The sequence below is a fragment of the Phasianus colchicus genome, chromosome 22, assembly GCF_987193195.1.
Source record: "Phasianus colchicus chromosome 22, bPhaCol1.hap1.1, whole genome shotgun sequence".
NCBI classification, from domain to species: domain Eukaryota; kingdom Metazoa; phylum Chordata; class Aves; order Galliformes; family Phasianidae; genus Phasianus; species Phasianus colchicus.
Genome location: NC_143457.1, coordinates 7323263 through 7343018, shown reverse-complemented (window position 1 = coordinate 7343018; position 19756 = coordinate 7323263). Strand labels below are relative to the sequence as shown.

Below are 19756 nucleotides of genomic sequence, written 5' to 3'. Positions count from 1 at the left end.
CCTCGGGCCGCGCCGCGCCGCCGCCGTTGCCGCTCCCCGTCCCTCCCCCGGCGGCGGAAGCGGCCGCAGCGCCGGCGCCGCCCCCAGAGGGGAGTTTGGGCCGCAGAGCGGGCGGTCCGCAGCTAAAGGGGCCGTAAGGAAGCGGATGGACTGCGGCGGGGCCTGCGGTGACAGGACACGGGGAAAGGATTCACACCGAAAGACGAGAAGGCCGGGACTAGAAATAAGGAAGAAGTTACTTACACCAAGGCACGAGATGCCCGGAGTGGCTATGGAGGCATCCTATGGAGGCATCCTATGGAGGCATCCTATGGAGGCATCCTATGGAGGCATCCTATGGAGGCATCCTATGGAGGCATCCTATGGAGGCATCCTATGGAGGCATCCTATGGAGGCATCCTATGGAGGCATCCTATGGAGGCATCCTATGGAGGCATCCTATGGAGGCATCCTATGGAGGCATCCTATGGAGGCATCCTATGGAGGCATCCTATGGAGGCATCCTATGGAGGCATCCTATGGAGGCATCCTATGGAGGCATCCTATGGAGGCATCCTATGGAGGCATCCTATGGAGGCATCCTATGGAGGCATCCTATGGAGGCATCCTATGGAGGCATCCTAGACCCAGCCGCATGCCAACCTGTGTGACCGATTGTGGGGCACCTGCCTCGGCAGGGGTTGGATGACTTTGAGGTGCTTCCCAACCCCTGCGATCCCGTGATTCAGACTGCGCTTTGTCCGGCATCAGAAGCGCTCACAACACCGAGCTTTGAGCTGAGGTGCTTTGATAGGGCTGTAGAGCAGGGCAGATTGGCACTTTGGGACCCAGCAGCCTTGTGGATCACAGCGGCTTTGTCTGCACTGTACTCCACAAACTGTTCTCCTCCTCCTACAGGACAGCACAGCAGGAACCTGCTTGTATAGAAGCAAGGTCATCAGGAAAAACTGTGCCATCGTGATCATATCCCCTTCTGCTCCTTCAAAAAGAATAATTACCAAGCCTGCCTCAAACCAGTCTGCACAATATCCGAGTCAGTAGGGCTGTCACACAGTGAACAGCTTTCCTTCCTGTAGCATGGAAAAGCTCTGAGCTTCTCATGCTCAGAAGGAAACACTGCACATTTGTTACTCCCTATAAGGAATCACAGCCTGGCTTCATCTATCACTTCTGACCACCCCAACCTGGCAGTAATCCAAAGAAAACTACATCCTTCACTTACTAGTCCGCATTGAAGTGACAAGTTAATTACTGTTCATTCACTACAATCTCTCAAAAAGTAAAACTCAGAAGTGTCTCTCTTACTTCAGAGAATGAGATTTGTGGTGGAAGGTTCAAGGGGGAAGAACCGCTCCTTATTTGTTAATAAGCAGAAAAGTCAGCTTTAAAGCACTCAGGTTTTGAAGAAATGCAGAGTATTTGACTGAGTCAGTTCTGCTGCACTGAGCCTTAGTGCCATAGCCAGTTTGGGAAACTTATTAGCAATTATATTCTTTAGTGAGAAGGTGGCCATAGCCACAAACCTGTTAGCATTCAAGAAGCATTTGGACAATGCTCTTCGATACCTGGCTTCGCTCTTAGGTTGTCCTGTGTGGAGTCAGGAGTTGGACCTGATGATCCTCATGGGTCCTTTCCAGCCCAGGATTCTTTATGATTTTACCAGATACGCGAATGCCTTTGTTCCATTGCCAAATCCAAACGAAGTCTCCTTTCCATATGTGCTACACTGAAGAAATAAGTTTATATTATTGTAAATATGTAGTCAAGTCAGCAAGATCTGTGGCTCATGCTGTATTTGCACTGTGTTCAACAAAGTATGACAGAAAAAAAACAAAACAACAAGTTTAAACAAGCATTTCAATTATATGTTCTTAATGCTTATATGGTGAGAGTTTAGCATGTAAATTACACCACCCTGGCTTCCCTTACATGTCAACTGAGTGGGTTCAAGGAAGTCAGTGGGAGGAGAATAGAACATAAAGAGCATAAAGAAGTTACACACATGCCAGTTTGCACACCACCTGCATGTCTGGCCATAGCATACTGTCATATGACTTTTATCTGAGCTATTAATCAGTTCCTGAGCGTGGATTCCACCAGACTCCTAAACTGCCTACATTAATTATGCAATTATATGTTTAAAGATGTTTTAAAAAGCAGAAACATCCCCACTGCTGACAAATACACAAAGCAGGGCATAGTAAAAGCTGGTGGACATTACTTATACATTTATTTCAATAAGCCGGCTTTTTAACAAAGCACCAATTTGGTTTGTGAAAAACTGGAACATTGCCACGGAACAAACATCAGTAACTTATCAGTCTAAGCTAGAGCTGCTATACTAAACTGAAACAAGAGATTACTGTCTTCCCTGTCACGTTACCTGAACAGCTTGATTTCTTGTATTAATCCTGTGAGCTACAGCTTCCAGCCATCGCATCCTGTCATTATCAAGATCAAAGCTTTCTTGGCTACCAGGAGTGTTGTTTGTGCAATTCAGACTTCTAATCTTCTACTGGAGAAGGAAAACAGAGTTCACATCGTTAGCGAGTCCCAGAAATCCTCCAATCACTGCTTTTCTGAAGGCTAAGCACAGGGCGGCATAAGGAAGGATGGGGCCACTGCTGTACTGTGGGGTGGGGGGAGCAATGGCCAGGTGAAGCAGCACACAGAGGACAGACCTACAACACTTGGTTTAGGATGTTATTTCTGATCATGAAATGGTTTGGGTTGGAAGGGACCTCAAGGATGATTAAGCTCCAACCCCACTGCCGCAGGCAGGGCTGCCAACCCCCAAATTTAAGACTAGATCAGGCTGCTCAAAGCCCCATCCAACCTGGCTTCCAGGGAGGGGGTATCCACAACCTCTCTGGGCAGCCTGTTGCAGCACATCACCATTATCACAGTACAGAATCCCTGGGGTCACATCACTGGGCTCCATACAAGCACAGCTAATATTGATCCATCTATTGATCCATGCAGGCCCGTCACACCAGCACTGCCCTTGGTGAGACAGGTATGGCACTGCACGGAAGTGGCACCACAGAGGTGCTGCAGCAGGCTGTGTTCTCTAGCAGCTGGGCCAGCAGAGGCTCAGGACTGGCTCAGTATACAGACACATGCAGGGGATTCCATGTGCATGCAAGAAAGTCAGTGTGGCTCTGATATGAAGGGCACTGCAGGAAAATGGAAGTGTGCCTGCCTTTTACTATGCATTTATTAAGACTCTGTTTTATAAATTGGCTGTGTACCTTGTTTAAATTGACTTTGGGAGCCTATGGGAAGTACCACCCCACTTCCCTGTGTATACCACAGAGGAAATGAGAAACTCACCAGGTCCCTAAGGCCAATTACTTTCTTCAAAACCCAATCTGCTCTGTGTTCCTGACTCAGTCATGTTCAATTCTGTGCTGAGATGGTATCTATATCGCATTACAGGATAGCTGCAGTAGCAATTGATGTTAATTGCAATGCACAGACTGCTCCCTTCTGTCCTTTATACCAGCTATCAAGAAAAACCAGAAAGTCTACTTTTACTGTTTTTAATTTAGCCTCTTCCATCCCTAACTGCCTATCAGACAAGAGAGGCAGAGGGCGTCATCCATACCTACCTCTGCATAGCTTCTCAAAGCTAAGAAGAAATATTGCTACCAAATCTAGTCCATGAACCTGAACCAGTACCTTCTGTATTGTCAATAAAAGGGAAGGAAACAACATACTTTAAGGAGAGTTACAGTGTCTCTTTCAATTTAAAAATCATATCATTCTACCAAGCCAAAAGATTTTTGTCACTCTCTTGCCACTCTCTTCCAGCATTTACAGAGAATTCCCACTATAAGAACAGATTAATTCAACAGTGGCATTTTCTCCATTATGCTCTGCTCTAATCTCACTGCACAGAGTTTGTCTTGCTGAGCACACTGCACCCTCTTCCACACTTCAATAGAGGGTTTTGGGGTACCCCCGTGTTATCTAACGCCTCGTCTTGTGTTATACTGACTGCACTGCTGTGGATTCTACCATTAGTGATTGCCACAAAAACAACTGTTGTATGTGCACTCACAGCTGATGATCAGAAGCCTGTTGTCACCTTTCTCTATGGCCAGCTGACCAACGTCATGATCTCCATATGTGTAACACAGATGGCAGAGCAGCTGTTTACTTCTGTTTTGCACAGCATGCACCTATGGAGCAACACACCGATTACATAATAGTAAGTCATAAACTATAATGAGTCAAACTGCTAAGTCCATGCACTGCGTAGACGAGATTTTTACTCCCACCACCTGATAATATAATTGCTTAATTAGCTCCTCCTGAATGCCGTGGCTATGGTAGAGGAATGTTCCCATGCAGGACATGGTAAATCTGAATACAAGGAGCAAGTGAACAGTGCAAAGATAAATAATTCCTCCACAGCAAAACAGGTCTACCTTCCAGTTTTATTTCCTATGCTGATCTGCCCCTTGCTCTCATGTTTTAGGGACAGAATAGAAACAAGACAAAACCATAACAGTCTGGTCATAAAAACACTACTGGGAGAAGCCTCTCCAATAACATTTCTTCCCAGACATTTGTTTTTCTGAAATTCTACTACGTGCTTATGGAGGTAAAGGGGTAATCCCTATGCTGGTAGGGTTTTTGAAACACCTGCTGCATCACTGAGCATTATGCTACCGCTTTCCTTCAGGCAAGTGGAACTGACGCCGTTAAAGCGGTGCTTATCGCGCCAAGCACAGGGAGACTCTACAGCCCCTCTGGGCAGCCTGTGCCAGTACTCCATCACCTGCACAGTAAAGAAGTGGTTCTTGATGTTTAGACGGAACCTTCTGCGTTCTAGTTTATCCCCGGTGCCTTTTGTTCTGTCAGTGGCACCACAGGAAATAGTAAGGCTCTTGTGCACTCTTCCTTTGATACTGATAAGATCTCCCTTCTCCCGAGCCTCACCCAGGCTGAACAGTCCCAGCTCTCAGCCCCATCTCACAGGAGAGGTGCTCCAGTCCCTCGATCATCTTGGTAGTCCTTTTGGATGTTCCAGTATGTCTAGGCCTCCCTTGCACTCGGGGGTCCAGATCTGGACACAGAACTCCACGTGTGGCTGTACCAATGCTGAGCAGAGCAGGTTGGTAGAAAGCCTCACAGGTCTGGCTGTTTGAGATCTTTCACACTGCAAGCTCATTAGATTTTAAGAACATTTCCAAGCTTATAAAACAGCTGAGCTGACCTAACACAAATGAATGCATAGGAAGCCACAAGAAACTGAAGCACAACCAATTACCTGCAAGCGAATACCATTTTTCACAAAGACAATACAAGATGCTGATGAAATGCAGATATTCACTTTTGGGACTATTTGCTGGCTGGTGAGTTATAAGCTTTCACTTCAGGCTGCAACCATCTGCCAGCTGACCAACTGCTAGCTAAGAGTGATTCAAGGAATAACTGTGCTGACACCACTGCTTTCCCAGTTCTACCACTTGTGATTCATGCTTGCACTCCCCCTCTCCTGGGCGAGCACCCAAGGGCCTCTCATTGGAGCTCTGATACATGCTGCTCCACAGTAGGTCTCCTTTCATCCAAAGCATCACCATGCTCAGAGGGCCTTGGGATGTCTCCATTTCAGCAATAACAAAGAAGAGTTAATAAAGAGTGAGGAAGTGTCAGGAAAAAAAAAATACATTTTGCTTTGACTCCAGGGGAGAGGGAGCTGGCATCTTTTTGAGAGACAATTTCCCGAGTGATGCTGTGGGCGATACAGGAAAAGCTGTCATGTTATGTCAGGGATCCAACACCCACTGCTTCCACAGCACCAAATGCTCCTTTCCCTCCTGGCTAAAATGCACATTAAGTATGATGAGCCTGCAACACTAAAAGGAGTTGTTAAGACACAATCAGATCACTTTGCTTGACTAAAAGTGTTAAATACAGACAAAAAATCTGATAGTATTTGTGAAGCCCTGAAAAGGAAAACCCAGGTTGCATGTGTCTATTTGTAATAAAGTAACATTCTATGAGAAAAAAAATCCACACAGGTGACGCTCCCTTCCCCAAATCCCCACAGACTGCCCAGATAGCAGAGAAGTTTCTGTAAAACACCAGAATTCACCCACATTCACTGGCACTTCAGCCTTTTACTAACAGAGAAGAGCAGAAGTACAGACCCCATGCATGGGCACATAAACTGACAGGATGGGACACAGTGGTTCTGAGACTTTTCTGTTGAATTTCCTTAAGAAACATTTATACGCTAAAAATTTGTGGATATCTTGAGACTTCCTGGGGTCAGAGGCATGCAAATTCCCAGGAGCAGAATATCCCAGTGCCATAAGCAGCCACAAAAAGGTCTAAGTTTTACAATTCCCAGCAAAATTGCTTGCCAACTGTTAGACAAGTGCTTCACGAGTCTCGCAGCATCACCCACCCTTCACCTCATACCTTCAACTACGTGCATCCTCACTTCATGTCTCATAGTTCGCCTGTAAAGATTATGGCCTAGATTAGCTGCTGATCAGGATCTGGAGGGATCAAAAAAATGGAAGGGGCCACAAAATAGGACAGACAGAAGGTCACTGAAAGGAATGAAAGACATCAACAGCACAAGGAGCCTGGAAAGAACAGGGATCCTGATTGCTGAACACATACTGAACTGTGAGTCAAGGAAAAACCTCTGTGTAGGAATTACCAAAAAATTCTCTCAGCACACGTTCCTGAGCAGAGTCCCACAGCAGTATATCTGCACCACTGTCAGCACCTGTGTGAACAGTTTTCTTAGACTGCCATACACGAAGACAGCTTCAGGGAATCTTTTCTGAATATTCGTTATGCAGGAACAGACCAGACCTTGGTGTCTCTGTTAACTTCTTGAGTCACCTCCATGGGTTACCAGCCAGAAAACCCAACATGAAATGTGGTCTGGTGTTCTGTTAATAATATACTCTGTGTTTGTTCATGATCTTTAATCACATGGCTTTGTGCTCTGTGGAACATCCTGTCTCTCTCGCCTAAACCAGTTCAGAGGTAAAGATGCTTTGGACTCAATCCAGACTACACATGTATGTTTCTGTCTTGCTCTGGAAGCTGTATGTCAGTTTCAAACAAGTTGGCACAGTTTGTATTATCGTATTTTCCTGGAGGGAAAAAATGAATCCGCCTATGAGTTGAACAAACAGAAAAGCCTGCACACACACCCCTGCTCGCCCCTAAGAACCCCCTTATCTCTACAAGGACAGGGGAAAACTGGAGGGTAAAGGTTAGCACACAATACATTTGTTAGGAAATTGCTTTATAAGAAACAATTTGTCTATTTCTACTTCTACATGCATGGGATTCCCTTCCAAGCTGGAAAGCAACCTGTAGACTCTTCTGAAGTTGTGAATGTGTATCCAACTCCCAGCCTCAAAAAAGCAGCTAAAAATAAAAAATTAAAAACAAAAACAAATAAAAAACCCCAAACCCAAATACCACTGACCTAAGACCACATCAGGGTTTGGCATCAGGCTGAAAAAACATGGACTTCTTGAGGTTTTAATTTCAGTAAATTACTTCACTGTACAAAATGGGAAAATGAGATGCAAAAAGGCAGTTATTGTACTGCATTTGTAATTTCATATTATGTAAAAAGATACTGACCCTATATCCAGGAATAATGCAAATGAATTAGAATTAACATCGCGTGCAAAGCATCACTTAAGATCATATGACAACATTAAGATCTCTCTTTCAAACTGACTCAAAAAAGACCAGGCACAAATACACACACAAAATCTGCCTGCCAGATTTCTTGGCATATTGGACAACTGCACTGTTACACGTGACTGACACGTTGTTCAGCCTCTGGGCCAGCACAGTGGGGTTTCTTTTAGAACTTACCATTCTATTCTGTTCTAAAAATGAGAAGGCCAGGCCCACCGCTATGGATACTTGTGTGCTTGTGTTTTATTTGGCAGACTGTACGTACAGCTTCTCAGAGCTGAGTCATTACAACTCGATCACACCAAATACATGGTAATGACTTGCATTCACACAGACAAGTGTGCAAATATAATTGAGCTTCAGGACACAAGAGGGCTGTATACCAGTAGGACACTGCTCCCCATCTTCGTAACCTTCCCAGAAGGGAAATTTGAGAATATTCAGCAGCAGGAGCAGAACAGAAGCAGGATCAAATATATTTTTCAGACAACCTGATGAAGCCCCCCTTCTGCACAGCACAGAGTTTCGTGGTGCAGAGCACATTAGATCAAAGGGCACAGAGAGGACACTTCTACCCCTCCGTAACATTCCACGTAGCTGTGATCCAAAGGCCAATTATTAGTCCTACCTAGCATTGCATGCAGACTGCAATAAATAACAGCTTTGTACTCTTAAATGGCATCTATATGCTCCTTGAAAAATCTTACATCTCGTAAAAGGGAATGTGAATATCTAACACACAACTAGCCTCTCATTTTGAGTTTTATCAAGATAAATTTTATCAGGACTTCACTAATCTTTAATCCATTTCAACTTCATCCAAGCAGAACTTGATAAGTTTAAGATAAAAGGAGATGACAATACATGTAATCTACCAGCAGAGGCCATACCTCCATGGAACAATTAAGACTCAGTTCTGACAAACCCCACAGAACCTCTGGAGTTTGACATATGGGATACAGAACTACAAATTCTCAGCCAATTTCCTTCAGTTTGCTCCGATTTCCCTATTTCCTCACTTATTGCTGAGCTTTAGGGTTCATCCACAACTATCACAGCTCTCTTACCTTAATTCCTCTTCAGGCTGCTATAGATTTTACTGATAACAGGGCCCCATATTCAAACTATACCCTACAGAAGTCTTCCCTTCATGCTATTTCTACTCTATGTTTTTACTCAGGTCCCAGCACTCCTACAGATGTTCATGCAAGTGCTCTTCTCCTTTGATTACGATGCACTAATATCCTAACACAGAGAAAGGTGTTCACATCTGGTTACACTTCTTGGCACAAAAAACCAAGAATGTCTGTTTTCAAGGCTACACTTACAACTACGTACATATTAAAGATTAGCAATGCCTCTGAGATGTAACTTCATCCCTTTATTGGCATGGTTGTAGCTGAAGGCAAACAACTGAAAACAAGCAGCATGACTTGGAGTACAAGTTATGACATACAAAACACCAACCATCTCATCAGTCGGTTCCCCAGCTATAAAACAGATGCTAGGAAAGCGGCCTTGGGATTTGCAGTGCATGCGCAACCTTTAGCCCAGAGCACTGGGTACAAATACACGAGCAGGAAAGACTGCTTAAGACAGTTCTGACACTCTGACACCACTGTGCGGTGCTAGAGACCAAGGCTGGCAATGCACTCACTGCACTGGAAAGTTCAAAGTAACTTCTTGATAGCGTCACCTTGAGTTTTTAAGCATTATTTACCACTGCATTTTAAGTTGAATATAAGAAATGAAAAGGGGAAATTCCAGACTAAAGTTTGTCTACCCCTCAGGCACTTCCTGCACCAGTGACAAAAGCAGAACACAAATTGTCACAAAAAAAAAAAAAAAAAAAAAAAAAGCTTCAACTTCAGCTGGTGAACTTTTCTTGATTTTAAGCAAGAATTATTTGCCTTCAAAAACTGACCTGGAAGCAACACTGCCCACCTTTGTGTTCCTAGACTCAGAGTTGCTGCTAGCATACTCCAGTGGACCGCGCTCAGAAATAGGCTCTGCTTTGCTTCATTCTCAGTTTCTCTCTCAACTTTTCCTGCTGCTGTTCCAGCAGAGTGGGCACTTAATTGCCACTTGGTCTTCTGGGCCACCCTTTGCCAAAATGAAATTACAAGCTTTCTCTCTGCTTGCCTTGTAATCATTCAACTAATGGAAGAACGAAGTCCAGCAATCCCCTTACAGAGAAGGCAGATAATTCAAGCATTATCAAGCTGAAAGTGAATACTGCAGATAATTGAATAAGCCACGAAGTGTTCCCTATACAACTATACCATACCCTCTGATCATAATGAGAGTTAGTGAATTCTCTTCTCCCATACAGACACGTAGGCATAACTAAAGCAGAGAAAATAAAACTTTCAGATTATTTTTTCTACAACTACTAATCCCTCTTCTATTATTTTAATTTCCTTCCTGTCCTGACTACATTAGCCTGAAGGGCCTTGCTTTAAACAGACGGATGCAGCATCTGATGTCCTTTGAGCATCATATCTATATATATCTATGTAGATCAAATACAACGTGCTGAACATAGAGGACATTACTGTTTGTTTGCCAGAGACTTTAGTGGAGACTTCAAGACGTTGATTTTTTCCTGCAATGCAAGAAAACACTGCTACATTCAAGCCCCTCAGCAATAAACTATTAATTCCTTTGAGTCACAACAGAAAGCAGACTTATTTTTTAAGAAAAATATTTTCTAGAAGGTCTCAGTAGGGTGAGACAGAGCACAGCAGGGGAATTTTCTTTGTGCTGATTGATTCCAGGTGCAAAAGACAGATAATGCAAATGAATCAGCAGTGCCTCTGGCTCTAGTTCTGAAATAATTTCTCTCCACATCAGGAGAAACAGCCTGAGCCTAAGAACAGGCAGAGAACATCACTTTCTAAATCACCTTCCAAAGGTGAACAAGCTGCAAGTTAACTTGTTCAGTGCACATCAAATACACCACGGATCTCTGGGGCAAAAAAAAGATGGGCCTTCTAACATGTCCCAGATACTACATTTTCTTCGCAGCATCTCAGTAGCATCAATTAAAACCAATCTCTAATTTGCATTAAAATAATCTGATTTTAAATTCCTTTTGAATGCAGTTGATCTTGCCTGATTTTTCTCTAGTACAGGTGACGCACAGACATACCCCAGATGATGGGTCCTGTCTCCACTATCTATTTTCAAAAAGGCCTAATTTCACCAGCACTATTGGACCAGATGATAGATTCACCATTACTATGCTGTTACCTTACAAATGTAGGGAAAAATCACAGGGTAATCTCAGCAGCACCACGTTGTCACCATCAAAATCCATCAGTCTTGACCAAGACCAAGGCAGTTCATTTTGTTCCAGCTGATAAACCCTTTTAGAAAGAACATTATGTTCCCCCATTACAGAAGGTTCCAAAACACACACTTCTTGTGGGAAATGATGACTTAATTGTAACCTAGAGAAACACACCAAGTAATTCACACCAAGAATGCAGTGAAAATGCCTATCTGGAGTAGTTCATATGCTCAGAACAAACTAAATTGTGTCCTGGTAGGACTAAACATAAGGCAGTTTGGTTTTGCTACAGAATAGAGAACTTCCCTCCTGTTTACTGGTTATTTGAAGGTCTTACTGAAAATATGTAAACATTCAATGTAATCACACTGTGAGCTTCTAACTGGAATAAGCAGAAAGTGTTTTGTTTTTCAATATATATGCAGAGATCAGTAGGAGGAACACTGAAATAGTATTCTCTTTTTGTCAGGCATGCCTTCCCATATGAGAATCCTAGTGCTTAGCAGATGTATAACCAGGTAATCATTCTCCCCGTGATGCAAATATTCCTTACAACTACAGGCAATGTTCTGTTCTTGATGCTTGTAACTGACAGGCTCGTGAAAGATTTAAATAGCTAGGGGAAAATAAGCCATTAGGATTGCCTTTAATTATTCAGTTTTGTCAAATGCCTATAGTGCATTCAGAACCTGAGATCTTTAGGGATAAACATGCCTCAGCTTTTAGCATTACACCTAAAGACCAATTCTTCCACATTGGCCTTTTCTCTCTCCATTCAGCCAACAGCACATTGCTTTACAAATAAAAGAAACTGCTTCCTGTACACAAAATCACATACAATGAGATTCTGGAGAAAAAAATTGCTTGTTTGTTTTTTTTAAATCCACAATATAAATCCCCCTCCCCCCCATCCTTTATTTCTATTTAAGACTCACAGCCCGCCTGCAGGTACTGCTGCCCTCTCTCTACCTCTAGGAAAGAATTAAGAGGTAATTAAAACACGGAGCAAACTGTACTGTTAGTTGAACAATGCAGGTATACCCTGATACCTCACGTATCATTGGCTTACTTGCCGAGCAAACTGACCCGGTGAGTCAGCTGTTACAAGAAAATGATGTCACATAAAAATTCTGAACTAGTAACCTCCAATATTCTTTGAACACTTGGGAATAATTCCTGCATTAGTCAGGGAGAGTGAGTGTAAGCTGCCACTGCCTCAGTGAGTCATGAACAAAAGACTTGGCACCTCTTAGAGCTTTGTGCAACTCTGCCTGTATTCTTCCACTACAGGCCAATATTTCCCTAACTGAGCACACAGTGTAAGCACGGTTATGACCCTACTACGTCTCCACTAGGCAATGACTCATCCACGTACACTCCAATCAATCTGAGTTCCATGATCTGTGCTTCTCCATGTTTAGACATATATATTCATTAAATCAGAAGCATTTCTACATTAGATCTTCATGCAGAAAGCTTCCACCTCAAGACACACAGAGTGTCTTACGTCTTACAGGAAGCATAAGACCAGGCTTGAGTGTTTTGCATCAAAACAATTCATTTCCAATCCCTCATTAAATCTACTAAATTACAAACACTCGTATCAGTTATGCAGCCTTTATTGACTTTGTCACTCATTCTGTCAAAAATGAAACTTCAAAGCTTGCTATCTTAGTAGGTCTTCCTGAAAGCCTCTCCATCAAGCAGGAGATGCAGCACTGTAGATTAACACCAAGCCTGCTCAAAGCACCTAGGTATTTGTCAGGGGAATAAGTCTCTCTCAAGTCTGAGGTGGAAACAAAAAGCTTTAACATGCAGTTAAGAAAAGCATCCACTATTATCTACATGGTTTGGAATCTGCCTGTACTTGGACAGAAGATCTGAGCTGATGCTGTACTGTACAGCTCTTAAGATTAAATGAACGAATGAGTATTAATGGATATAAGTCTTGGATCTCCAGCAAGCAGTTTGCTACACTACTGAATAAAGTAGTCTTGCTTCACAGCCCTTTGCAGTGGCATCTGGCTGGTGTATAGGTGGTTCCCAACAACCTCTGAGTCACACAGATGAAGCTGTAGTTTCTGTATAGCACTTATGTCTGGTGTTTGGTAGAGGGCAATGGGAGAAGAACAGCAAAGGAGAATAGCAAGTAGCTGAGCAATGAATTCTTCTCTGATCAGTATACACTGAGCGCACCACCTCCCACAAATAAGAGAGAGAATCTAGAGTTCTCAGAGGCTCCATCTCCCGAGACTGATTATCTCCAATTACTACTTTGTTTTTTGTGCACATATATTTCTCTTCCTCACCAGAAGCTTTTATTGTACTTTTATACTTAGGGATGCTATTACTTGAACTCACAATGTTTCCACTTGATGAAAATCTGCTCAGATCCTCTGTGCTGCTCATCCTTGATGGCCACAAATGCTCCAGAGGTCTGACAAAGCAATAGATGATACCTTAGCTTCACAGACTCTTCCTTACTTAAGTCTCTCTGGTCAATCAAAAACAGAAATGATTTGTTCACAGAACCAGTGGTAGGAAAGTAGAAATTCCAGTTTCCTCTCTCAGCATTCCATGCAGAAGAATCAGTCGCAATGTGCTTTTCATTTTCCTCTGATTAACAAAGGAAGTTTACACATACTTTTTTGGTACAGACTTTTAAGAAACAACTGGGTTAGCCAAGTGGAGGCTGGAGCTGTGGAAAGTGCCTTATTACTTCATATAATCACAGAATACCCCAAGCCAAATGGAACCCGTAAGGATCATCATGTCCAACCCCGGGTCCATGTGGAACCACCCAAAATTCAAAGCATGTTTCAGAAAGCATTGTCCAAAAGCTCCCTGAGGTCCAGCAGCTCGGGGCTGTGCCCACTGCCCTGGGCAGCCTGTGCCATGCCCACCTGCTTTGGTGCAGAACCTTTTCTTAACCCCTCACCTGACCTTCCCCTGACACAGCTCCATGTTCAAAATGTCAGACATTGAATGAGCACTGAAAGAGGTAATCTTTCCATCACTGGTGGCAATAAGTAGATACTCTGGACCAGAAGAAAAGGATCCATCTAATTCTGTGTTCTCTAAACGAGTTGTCAGTACCAGCTTCCCTAAAGCAATAATAAGTTAAATATTAATCCTACATGCAAATAGGAACTTTTCTTACAGAGAAAGAGCTGATCTGGTTATCAAGTTTCCCATGTGCAATTCCCCGTCACTTTGAGGCCAATGACACCCACTGCACTTTAAGCAATCACCCTGGCTCCAGTGCCTCTGCTATGGAGAAATCACTACCATCAGAGTTACAGCAGAGCCTCTATAAGGGCCAGCTCTTACATCTTCATAACCCTGGAAAATGTCTGAGCTGTTAGTTTTATACCTGAGGAAAACAAATCTTTTGGTAAGAACAACTAGCAGTGACCAAGAGGGGACAGCTGGGGAGGCAAGATCAATAGGTAGAAATGCCAACACTTCAGAAATTCTCTAACATGGGTTTTAGGTAATAGCCCATCTCATCTGCAGATAAGAGGCAAGTGGGGTTGAATATGGCTCAGTAAATTGACTTGTCTCCCTTGTCCTATCCTTAAGGACTTGCTTGTTCTGAAGGAAATTTCCTTACAAAATCTGCTAAGTAGTTAGAGTGATGAGAGGAGCACTGCTAAACAAAAATAAAAACCACAAGTCACATCCCTGGGCTGGAATCATCCTCAAGGAAGGACTGCAGGCAAGCAGCTCTCAGTATTGCCACCATCACAAAGGACTTGTAAACCATCTTCTCCAATGCAAATGGCAGCTCTGCTTGTATGAAAGGCAGCAGTAAGCATCCTCCTCAGAAGGTTGGTATGGCCACCTCTGCCAAGGCCACAGCATCCTCAAAGAACGAATGGCTTCATTTCCTCACTCAGTTATATACAGATGAAGCACAATTGCATCTTCCCCATTTCTACAGAAAAGCATCACTAAAGGTGACACAGCCTCAGCTCTTCTCTCATTGGTTTTCCAGTTCAGTTTCTTCTGAGCAGCCAGATCTAACACACTGAAGAGGAAGGCTAGCCTCTCCTAAATCCTATCCGACCTGAAATACTGGCTTTGCTGGCCAGAGGCCCAGGGAAGGCTGTAACTGTGACACTGTGTGCAGCACCTATACTTAACCTTTTCCCTCCCAGGTTACCAGAACCAGCATCTTAGCAACAAAGAACGCTTCACATACAGCTTTTCATTTCTCTTGCCAGTTGAGCACTCCTAATGCAATGCTAAGCAGCAGCTGCCATCAGTGCAGTGCCTGCCAAACTGTGAGTCAACTGCTGGGCTGCGTCTGGCGCGCACTCGGCCTCCCAACCACCCCCAGGGCCAGAGCCTTCTGTGCCAGGTGCCTCCAGCACTTCTCAAGTAGGGCTCAGCCAACACCCCCACCTTTGGCCAACTGGCTGCCCTGTCCCACTCCTCCTGCCTCAACTCAAGCAACGGTCAAGTCAACAGTGCCCTTTTTTTATCTTCCTTTGTTTTGCCTAAATAAAAATCCTTAGGATTCCCTGTTGCATGTAATCCCAGTTCCTTGCACAGGCATACTTTTGGGCAGTCCTGCAACTGCATCATAGTTTGATATGTTTACAATCTAATATCAAACATAGCTCTCTAGCCATTGCTAGCTCTGTATACAAAAAGTACACTATTTTTCCAGCAAATTAATAGGATGTTATCTGCAGCTGGGACTGGCAGTTGGAAAATTCCGTCTTTAGCAGCAGTCACCTTCTGTTCTGAGGTTCTTATTGAGAAATATGACTTCTTCTGAAGTTTTAAGATGGCTTTATGCACCATTTAAAACAAGAAATCCAATGCATTTAGTTCCTTGGTTTATCATTCATTTATGGAAGGGAAGTTTTCAAAAGTTAATTGCTATGTTCATTTTAAGAACTGTTGAAGTAAACAATGCACAGGGTCATGCAGATAAATTAAATTCAAGCGAGCTGGACTAAGACACACCTAAAGCTTTCTGTTTTCCTGCTTTTAATATGAATTGGATCATATGACAAATTAGAGTGGTGGGGGCCTCAGGAGGTCCCTCGTCCGACCTCTTTCTCCAGGTGGGATCATCAGATCACACCAGCTATCTCAGGGCTATGACCTAAGAATGCCTGTACATTCCTGCAAAGAAAGATCCCATGCCACCTCTTCTGCTTGAATTTCTTCAAGGCCCAAGATTGGACTTTCACATTCTGCATCCAAAAGCAGCACTGGAATCTCATCCTTCCTCTCTTCTGCAGCATTCTACAGAACATCACAGAAAGATGTCCTGAGCTGGCATATAGTTTGCTTCCAGATCCTGCCCTGGAGACTACCTGACAGAGTAGCGCAGATGAAGGCACAGCTTCCACTATGAGGCAACACTATCACAACTCCTGTGGCACGTGCCAATTTCCAAAGAACTTCAGGCAAATGAGGGATGCAGTCCCGCTGTGTAAGTCTTCCCTGAAGGAATTCCAAGTGAATTTATAGTAACTGACAGCAAACACTGACAGACTGCTTCCACACCCCCACCCAAGGGGAGAAAAGAATTCAACCTTACAAGCAAAGATATTACAGACTGGGATATCCCAGCTACCTTAAGCCCAAATCCAGCGATTGGATCATACATCAGATGACTTTGAGTCACTCAGCTATCAGGACAAATCATCAAGCCAATCCTTTCACTTTGACACCAAAAAGTAATGACTCTCACGACATGTCTTCCCATCCACTTGTTTGTCAAGTAACACTGTTGATACCTTCCTTACAAAACAAGGACCAGCTACCATAACTGGTGTAAAAACAAGCTGCTTCATCTTCTCTCAAGTATGGATAGCAATGGGACAGTATAAGCAATTTACCAGAAACTGTAAATTCAAGTGATTAAATATATTTAATGTACCTTCTATGGCATTTAATAGTCTCAGGTTCCTCAATTTCTAAAAATGCAAAGTGTGTTCTGAAGATTCCATATAGCAGAAAGCTTCTGGAGAATCACAGGAACTCGGGAGTTGTCACGTAGGGTACAAAGCCCAGCTACCAGGCACTGAAATGAACTGCAGATCAATCAGTCACATGGACACAGGTGGCAACTTTGGCTAGTCACACCTGGCAGAGGAAAAGGTAAAGCTTAAAGCAATTTCTTTCCTCTAGGCTGAGTTTAGTTTATCTTACTGCCCACAGCAATTTCAAAGCATGTGTTGAAGGGCACTAAGAACAATTCCTCAGTAAACAAACTGAGGGAAGAACTACACTGAGGCATCTGCCAATATCCTTGTACCTGACTGTCTTGTGGTGGGGTTGTTTACACAAGGAGCATCTTATCCTCACCTGGCAATGTGTTCTGATGTATTACTGTACATTTTGTTTTACATCAAACACAATTTGTTTAACATATATTTTACTCAACTTCAGCCCTGTGTACTGCCTCTAATACAAACCACTAGCAAATACAAAGAAAGCACTCAGCAGAAATGGAGCAGAGCAAACCTTTGTCTTCTGTCCATTGCCTGCTATGGATTTAGCGGTCAGCTCTACTGAGATGTCACAAATGATGACTTATGGCCACTACCTGCTTCAGGTCTTCCTTCTCCATCATTCGCTGCTGAGGCACAAGGAGATTCAGAACCAACCTTTCAGAGTACTATGAGCTCATCCTGCCCTGAAGCAGCACTTTTAATGGTTAATTTACTAGGACATGGACTATTTAAAGCCACTCTTTCCTTAAGCCTTATCTGTTTGTTTTAAGATACATGAATTTGTACTTTCACTACATGTACTTCTGGATTAGGTTTTCCATTGAAATACAGGCTGTCTCTTGGGAGAGAGCCAGCTGGCATCAGGAGACAGCACAGCTCAACTGCTGTCAATTACTGCACTGGAATACAATACCATTGTGATGGACAAGGAAAAATGTGTTTACCAGAGGTTATCACTGGTGTTTGGTGTACACTGGGGACAAGCATATGAGCAGACAAACATTCCCATAGGCAGTGAGCAGCATGGGGGAACGTGCAACAGTGTGCTGGCAGAGTACTGAGCACACAGATCTCTGTGTGTGTGTGTGTGTGTAAAGCTTATTTTCAAAGCCATAAGAAGAGGGTTTAAGAGAAATCATTAACTTAACACTAGAAAAATTTGTCCTCTGCAAAATCCCACCATTCCCCATTGATATACAGACAGCATCTTTCCTTGCTAGAGTGAGAGGATAAAGAAAGCAGGAGGTAAAAATCTGCAATACTAGAAATCATATCACAGACCCTTCATAAAAGCCTGATTTTTAGACTTTCAGGAAGCTTATTTTTAATCTTCCAGAAAACTGACAAATCACACCAGCATTAGAGAGAGCCCGTGTGTCAAATCTGAGTCACATGCCTTTGCTTCATCAAAAAAGTATTTTGATGGCAGATTTTGTTCAGCTTATTTACAGGTTGGCAGGTCATTTTTTAACTTGTCAAAACATGTGCCAGGCATGTGTGCAGCAGCCAGATAAGCTATCGTGTAGGTAGTTTCTGAAAACAGCATACAGAAACACACATTTAATACAGATGATTATCATTTATACTTTGATTCTGGCTTCATTCTACTATCTTTACATCACTGTAATTACACTCCAGATTTCCTTCATGATTCATCATTGCATAACAAACTAGATAGGTGCTTTATGGGTGTGTTGCAGGTTTGCACAATTAACTCAGTCTATTGGACTGGAAATGACGATTTGTATTAACTGAAAAGATCATGTGGCTGTGTAGTTTGTGGGTGTTGGTTGATTAGAATGGAAAGTGCCAATTAGAGAAGGAGAAAATGACAAACTCATTATGTTTAAGGAGAAGTACTTATGTCTTCCTGGAAATTTTAAAGTTTACCTGGAGTAGGATTCACAGTTGCAAAGCTTCAAAGAAAATGATTCTTCCTGTGTCTGTGAGCATACTGGGATAGCAAACGAGGAGATGGAAGGATAACAAACACATACGATCCAGGAACAGGATGAGAGAACAGACCAAGAGCCTCCTAGAGCCTTTTTCTCACTCCTGAATGCAGATGGCTGTTCTTACAACAATGCCAGCACCAATAAACTCTGGACAATTTTTTTTTTGTTTTTTTCTTGCCAGACTTCATAGGAGATTCAATACACTGAAAATATAAAAAACGTATCATGCATAAGTAATCTCTTAAAAACATAATAAAACAGCAGGAATTCTGGCAATGAGACACTTTAGTTTATTTTAATGTAATTAAGTACATTCTGCCACTCAGCGTATCCCCAGCCTTGCTTTTTCTACTAACTTGCATTGATGACAGCTGCAACTTCCAGCAATTGCTACAAGGTTCAAAAGTACGAACTGCGCACCAGAGTTTACTCTGCAATATTTCTCAACAGCCCGAAATATGGTCTGTGTGGGCGTTGGATGCAGGAGGAAGCTCAGCTTCTGTCCAAATGAATCCAACCAATGAAGTTTGAAAAGAAAAAAAGCAAACAAACAGAAACCCACACAACCTTCACCACCACAAGCTGGGAGAGGGAAGAGATGGCAAAGTGTTGTACAAAAAGGTTTTTCTGAGATTTACTGTGATCACAGCAGCTTTTCTGCCCTTTTCACCTGCTTGCAACCAGCGCTGCTGTGCACATTTAGAGCTGAGATATGTCCTATACAGACACGTGTGTGTGCATATTCCTATGACAAGTATCTGTGAGTGACATCCATGCTTTAGATGTTCATTTTGAAATGTTTTAAGGTAACCTGATCTTCAAGTGCTCAGCTCTTCAGA

The 19756-nt window shown here is 43.1% G+C and overlaps 1 protein-coding gene across 9 annotated transcripts in view; it reads right to left on the bottom strand.

The window, feature by feature from the left end:
• SLC45A1 (solute carrier family 45 member 1) overlaps positions 1-19756 on the bottom strand; it is a 36031-nt gene that overhangs the window by 11016 nt on the left and 5259 nt on the right. For 2 of the 9 annotated variants that reach the window (XM_090123219.1, XM_031613618.2), the window contains exons 2-4: positions 4064-4184; positions 2384-2515; positions 1566-1726 (exon numbers count right to left, since the gene is read on the bottom strand). The exons of 1 other annotated variant lie outside the window; for it this stretch is intronic. The gene's annotated coding sequence lies outside the window, so the exon portion shown is untranslated. Of the gene's footprint in view, position 1; positions 210-1565; positions 1727-2383; positions 2516-4063; positions 4185-19756 lie in introns of those variants that run through there. 6 more of the 9 variants (XM_090123221.1, XM_090123217.1, XM_090123213.1 and 3 more) reach the window with 6 other exon arrangements.